General features: G+C 41.4%; 1 long non-coding RNA gene across 1 annotated transcript; it reads right to left on the minus strand.

Moving 5' to 3' along the window:
• Positions 1 to 516: 516 nt before the first annotated feature.
• On the minus strand, positions 517 to 5,156 carry LOC309542771. The gene is made up of 2 exons (XR_014224415.1): positions 4,327 to 5,156; positions 517 to 1,941 (listed from the first exon to the last, which is right to left on the minus strand). It is a non-coding gene; the product is annotated as an uncharacterized lncRNA (long non-coding RNA).
• Positions 5,157 to 6,961: the final 1,805 nt, after the last annotated feature.

The raw sequence follows: 6,961 nt of genomic DNA on the forward strand, positions 1-6,961 counted from the left end.
GTAGCACCTTAAAGACCAACTAAGTTAGTTCTTGGTATGAGCTTTCGTGTGCATGCACACTTCTTCAGATACACTCTGAAGAATATCTGAAGAATATCTCTGTATCTGAAGAAGTGTGCATGCACACGAAAGCTCATACCAAGAACTAACTTAGTTGGTCTTTAAGGTGCTACTGGAAGGAATTTTTTTATTTTGACTATGGCAGACCAACACGGCTACCTATCTGTAACTGGAAATGTAGTTTGTTAAGGGTTCTCCTTATGCAGACCTGAAATCTATTTTTTACATCAGGCATAGGCAAATTTGGCCCTCCAGATGTTTTGGGACTACAACTCCCATCATCCCTAGCTAACAGGACCAGTGGTCAGGGATGATGGGAATTGTAGTCCCAAAACACCTGGAGGGCAGAGTTTGCCTTGTCCTGCTTTATATCTTCACACTGAGGGGAAAATACTCTTAAAAGAGGAGTGGGCTTCTTATATTACAGTAGATAAATCAGAGACATCTCACAATAAATATCAATAAAAGGAAATTTTATTAGTAAAATGATATTGATTTTGAATTTGTTTTAAATTTGTTTTTAATGTATTTTAAGTTGTTGCAGCCTACCCTGGGATCTTAGGATGAAGGACCAGTAATATTGAGAGAGAAAAGTTGTTGTTAGGCATTTATCAATTAAAAATTGAGTTGCCAATTAAACCTTTGAGCCTATGGCTGAATAAGATCTCCCCAGGATGTCATTCGCTTACAACAGAAACATGGCGTCCCCCAGGGCAATGGATTTTGTAAAAAAAAAACCACACACCACAAAGCCTAACTTAAACATATGGAAGAAACTTCCGCAGCTTGTCAAACACACTTTTCTTCTTGTAGAGCCTGTAAGTTTGGCACCAGTTCCAGCTGTGCCCAGCAGGCTCTTCCACTTAGAACTATAGCTGAGGACACAAGAGGATCAGCCCATCTTCTGAGCCATTGAGGGAAAAGTTCAATGACTATTGGAGGAGCTTTGTCAGGAGGCTCTGCTATGATCCGAAAATCACAACATGGGATTTTAGAAATAATGAAACACAACCCCTTAGAATGGGAGCAAGCGTTTCACTTGGGGCGTTTGACAATTTGCTGACTCACTAACGAAACAGAAGGATGGAGAAGTAAGATTAGCTGGGTAATCTTCCAAAGCACTGGGCCAATTGTATCTTTTCCTCTCTTTCAAAACCACACACTGTTCTTTTATTCCATTGGCTGCCTGTATTCCTCAACTGCACATCATAGTTTAAGGGCTTAACAATCTTTGGGGCCTCCTGCTGCTGTCCCCCATCATCCCGATGAGTGGTCCTCACTTTGATGAACCAAAGCGGATGATCTCTCTTCTTTTCCTTATCTGTAACTGCTTTCCTTTTTTCATGCCTGCAATAAAAAAGTCACTGATGTATCTCCAACAACTGCCCCCGGTGGGAAGGATAGCAGCATGTGGGATTTCTGATGATGAGAAATATATTTATTGTGGGCTGTGTCCAGTGCTGAGAAGGAACACACAAAACGTAATGGACTTTAGGTTTGTTAATGTCAGTGAGTCTACTCTGAGTATAACTAAAACTGGCTACAATCCTATTTATTAGGAATGCTTATATACACCTTATCCCTAGGCTTGCCAGAAAATTGGCAATTATAAATAAAGTGGCATTTGATCTGCTGTAAACAATTACACAGACACTCAAGAATCAGATCCAGACAGACAATAGGAAGTGTTGCAGCTGTTTCTGCATTTCTCCCATCAAAACATTGCAATGAGTCCTATTCTTGATGGTGCACAATTGCTTATGCCATTTCATGTCCATTGTACAGTGTCCTCTAGGGGACATGGGTGGTGCGGTGGTCTAAACCACTGAGCCTCTTAGGCTTGCTGATCAGAAGGTCAGAAGTTCAAATCCCTGAAACAGACTAATAAAAAAATAAAATAAAATAAAATAAATATTATTTATACCCAAGCCACTCTGGGCGGCTTTCAACAAAGATTAAAATACAATAGTCTATTAAACATTAAAAACTTCCCTAAACAGGGCTGCCTTCTAAAAGTCAGATAGTTGTTTATTTCTTTGACATCTGATGTTCTACAGGGCGGGCGCCACTACCGAGAAGGCCCTCTGCCTGGTTCCCTGTAACTTTGCTTCTCGCAATGAGGGAACCGCCAGAAGGCCCTCAGCGCTGGACCTCAGTGTCCAGGCTGAACGATGGGGGTGGAGACGCTCCTTCAGGTATACAGGACCAAGGCCATTTAGGACTTTAAAGGTCAGCACCAGCACTCTGAATTGTGCTCAGAAAACTTCTGTGAGCCAATGTAGGTTTTTTAGGACCGGTGATGTGGTCTTGGTGGCCACTCCCAGTCACCAGTCCAGCTGCCGCATTCTGGATTAGTTGTAGTTTCCAGGTCACCTTCAAAGGTAGCCTCAGTCCAAGCGGGAGATAACCAGAGCATCCCAGAGATTACCAGAGTGAGCTCCCATTGCTCTGTCCCAGCTTCTGCCAACCTAGCAGTTTGAAAGCACGCCAGTGGAAGTGGATAAATAGCTACTGCTGTGGCGGGAAGGTAAATGGCGTTTTGTGCACTCTGGCTTCGGTCACGGTGTTCCGTTACACCAGAACCGGTTTAGTCATGCTGGCCACAAGACCTGGAAAGCTGTCTGCAGACAAACGGCAGCTCCCTCAGCCTGAAAACAAGATGAGCGCCGCAACCCCATAGTTGCCTTGACCGGACTTAACTGTCCATGGGTCCTTTACCTTTTTTTAAAACCACAGTATCCTCTAACCTTTCAGAAGGAGCATAATTGAATTTTGAACTAATTTCCCAGCAGTGACAAGGATCTGAAGTCATTACTATGGCTGTCTGTGGATGGGAATCTTCCCAGTATTATTTTGTTTTGTGCTTGGATGTGAGGATTATGCAAAATTGCTTGCAAGCTAACTCGGTAGAGAGTTTAAAGGAAATGGTAAAGGGACCCCTGACCATTAGGTCCAGTCGTGACCGACTCTGGGGTTGCGGCGCTCATCTCGCTTTATTGGCCGAGGGAGCCGGCGTACAGCTTCTGGGTCATGTGGCCAGCATGACTAAGCTGCTTCTGGCGAACCAGAGCAGCGCACGGAAACGCCATTTACCTTCCCGCTGGAGCCGTACCTATTTATCTACTTGCACTTTGACGTGCTTTTGAACTGCTAGGTTGGCAGGAGCAGGGACCGAGTAATGGGCGCTCGCCCCGTCGCGGGGATTCGAACCTCCGACCTTCTGATCAGCAAGTCCTAGGCTCTGTGGTTTAACCCAAAGCGCCACCCGTGTCCCAGTAGAGAGTTTAGAGCGATACAAACAGTTGCTTGTGCAAACTTTGCTTTGGGAGAAACATGGATTCTGGGGTGCCTTTTTGTTTCCTTGCCTGTTTCTTTTTGGCCTTATTTCTTTCAGAAAGCAACAAAATCCTCCCCCTCCACCCCTCCACCCCCCCACCCCAAGATGTAAGCTTCTGTGTACTGGTTTCCCTTACATCTGCCTCTCTTCTTGGTGTTAACTTGAGCTGGCAGCATAACAGACCATTTGAAAGCAATGCTAAGTGTGAAGCTGTCAGTGAGAAGTCACTGAGGAAGTGGCAATAGCTGTTATTGAGCTCCTTTGCAGAAATATCCTGAGTCCTGGAGCTTTGTTAACCCTTCCAAAGTCAATTACAAAGGGATGAAACCCAATTGTGGTGCAGCCAAACCTTAAGGTTCAAAGAGATTTTGCATCTGAAAAGCTTCAGTTTCCCCAGGGCCGAACTTTCTTACAAATCCTTCTGTCTTCTACATTCTTTCAAGCCCAAGATGTTTGGCAGGAATAACCCAGGGATATATTTGCAGGGATACCACCATTTCCTGAGTTCCTTGCAGCCTTAGCTGTGACATGACTGGTATGAATTCAAAAAATGTCATTTTCACAGCATCTGCATTCTCTTGTTAATATTTTTTTTTGCCTGCCATTCAAGTGTTAAAGGCACTAGTCCTCTGGAACCAATAGCTAAAAAATTGAAAACGTAGCTCTGGTTCGTCCCGTGTTAAGTTTTCTCTTACCCCCACTTTGTATTTCTCTCATCTACAGTCTTACTGTGCTGTGTTTGAGCTGAGTTGACCTGAAATCAGGATTTGACCTGATAAGTGAACAGTAATATTCATGGCACGCTCTGTAGAAGCCACTCCAGCAAAGTCAAATTGAAGAGACTCTCTCCATGTGATTACTTTTTTCCATTGCATATAATATAACGAACACTGCAAAAAAATACATTTTTAAAAAGGAAAATAATGTACCAATAGTGAACTCCGTTCTCGGAGTGCCATTCTTATGTTGCCAAAATGCCACCAGCCAATGCGCGAGAGCAGGGTCTCCATATGCTCAGGGGAACCTTGAAGTCTGCAGAAATACAAAATATTAAAAAATAATAATAATTCCAAGGTTTGTGTCTGATGTACTGCTACATGAATGTTCCATTAGTGCAAGGATTTCTGTTAAAAAGCAATGGAACATTCCTCTCTTTTCTTCCCTTGCCCTTTGTAACCCCTAAATCTGTTTTAGGGGTTTCCCCAACTGCCTGCATATTCCTCAACTGAGCTAGAGGGGAAAATGAAATGGAGTCTTCTGTAAGAGGTTTGGACTGAGGCAGGAAAAAGAGAGACAAATACATTTTAGATTATCCTTTTGACGAAGGTGCACTCTTGGGTTGAGGAGAGCTGTTATGATAATATGTTAACACTCTGAACGCACAAGCCCAGGTAAGAATGATCGGCTTCTGAAGTTCCCCGGGAGCGTATTAATTTTGCAGGGCACCTGTGAATGCCTCAAACTTTTTCCAGTAGTGGTTGGAAGTATTAAAACCTCATTTACAGATCACAGTGATTGATGCCGGCCCTAATGGGACAACTCACTGCAACAAATTAGGCACTTAGTGCCATGTAAACTGGCCTCTTTTTTGCCATCATTACCTTCTCTCTTGTTAATTATTTTAAAGTTATTGTTTCATCTCTGTGTAAGCCACGAACAGAAGTCATTAGTTCTTTGTGGAGGGTTTCTCTGTTCTTCCCTGTAATTTGTCATCGCATATGATGGAGTGCAATGCCTCCACCTGTAATTACCTTTTGTAATTACCATGCACATCTCCCTGCCTCCCTCCCTTTCTTTATTGTAATATTTGTGTGACAGACCAAAAAGCAATATATTTAATGGAGGGCTCTCATTTAGATCTTGTTATTGATATGGCAAGCTCTCTAGTGACATGACAACACATATAGCCTTTAGCAAATTGATTCACTTCCTTATTAATTATTTATTATTATTATTATTATTATTATTATTATTATTATTATTATTATTATTATTATTCTGCCCTATACTCGGAGGTCTCAGGGCAGTTTACAGAATAAAATCAAAATATAAAACCACAAAATACATAATCAAAATAAAAACAACCACCCAATGGAACCCCCCCAAAAAACCCCACATTTTAAAACTTCTCTTTCACTCCCTATTGACCCACCTCTGTTAAAAAGGCATTTTATTGGAGGTTATGCCGGGTGATACAAACACCGTCCCTCCATGATGTCTGATTTGTGGTAGCTGTTTAACACATGCAAGGAAGCATGTGATTTTGAAATGAGGTGGTGAATATGCTTGTGTGAACTCATCCATAGTTGCACTGCAGGGATTGGCTTGCCGATTGTGAAAGCAGGCTTGATTTCAGAGAGTATAAGCCCGTAGCCTAAATACCTTCTTCAGATATACAGTGGTACCTCGCAAGACGAATGCCTCGCAAGACAAAAAACTCGCTAGACGAAAGGGTTTTTTGTTTTTTGAGCTGCTTCGCAAGACGATTTTCCCTATGGGCTTGCTTCGCAAAACGGAAACGTCTTGCAAGTTTGTTTCCTTTTTCTTAACACCGTTAATACAGTTGCGACTTGACTTTGAGTAGCCTTTTTTGAGGTTTTTAAGACTTTGGTGATTTTTGTTTTTTTTTTTTATAAAATTTTTATTGGTTTTACAAGAGTTTTTATAACAAACAAACATAAAAGAAAAACAGACAAACAAACAAATATAATTTCAAAATGTCCTTTCATAAACTTCTTTCCTCGGACTTCCCCATACCTCCCCTTTCTGCATCCTCATGTCCAAATTTTATAGCAACTTATAAATGTTTTTTCCGATCCTAATTCATCATAGTCCTTTCTTAATCTAATCTTATATTACTGCAACCCTTTCTCTCTGTAAAATCTCGACATTCTAAACTTCATCAAGTTTATAATAGTTCTTAAGATAAATCTTAAATTTCTTCCAGTCTTCTTCCGCAGTCTCCTTTCCCTGGTCACGAATTCTGCTCGTCATTTCCGCCAATGTCATATAGTCAATCACTTTCATCTGCCATTCTTCCAAGGTGGGTAAATCTTGTGTCTTCCAATACTTTGCGATCAGTATTCTTGCTGCTGTTGTTGCATACATGAAAAAAGTTCTATCCTTTTTTGGCACCAGTTGGCCGACAATGCCCAAGAGAAAGGCCTCTGGTTTCTTAAGAAAGGTATATTTAAATACCTTTTTCATTTCATTATATATCATCTCCCAGAAAACCTTAATCTTCGGGCATGTCCACCAAAGATGGTAAAAAGTACCTTCAGTTTCCTTACATTTCCAACATTTGTTATCAGGCAAATGGTAAATTTTTGCTAGCTTAACTGGAGTCATGTACCACCTATAGACCATTTTCATCACATTTTCCTTTAAAGCACTACATGCCGTAAATTTAATACCAGTGTTCCACAACCTTTCCCAGTCAGCAGACATAATATTATGACCAATGTCCTGTGCCCACTTAATCATAACTGATTTAACTGTTTCGTCTTGTGTATTCCATTTCAACAGCAAGTTATACATTCTTGACAAATTCTTAGTATTGGGTTC

The sequence above is a fragment of the Podarcis vaucheri genome (genome assembly GCF_965113315.1).
Source record: "Podarcis vaucheri genome assembly, chromosome: 11".
NCBI lineage: Eukaryota > Metazoa > Chordata > Lepidosauria > Squamata > Lacertidae > Podarcis > Podarcis vaucheri.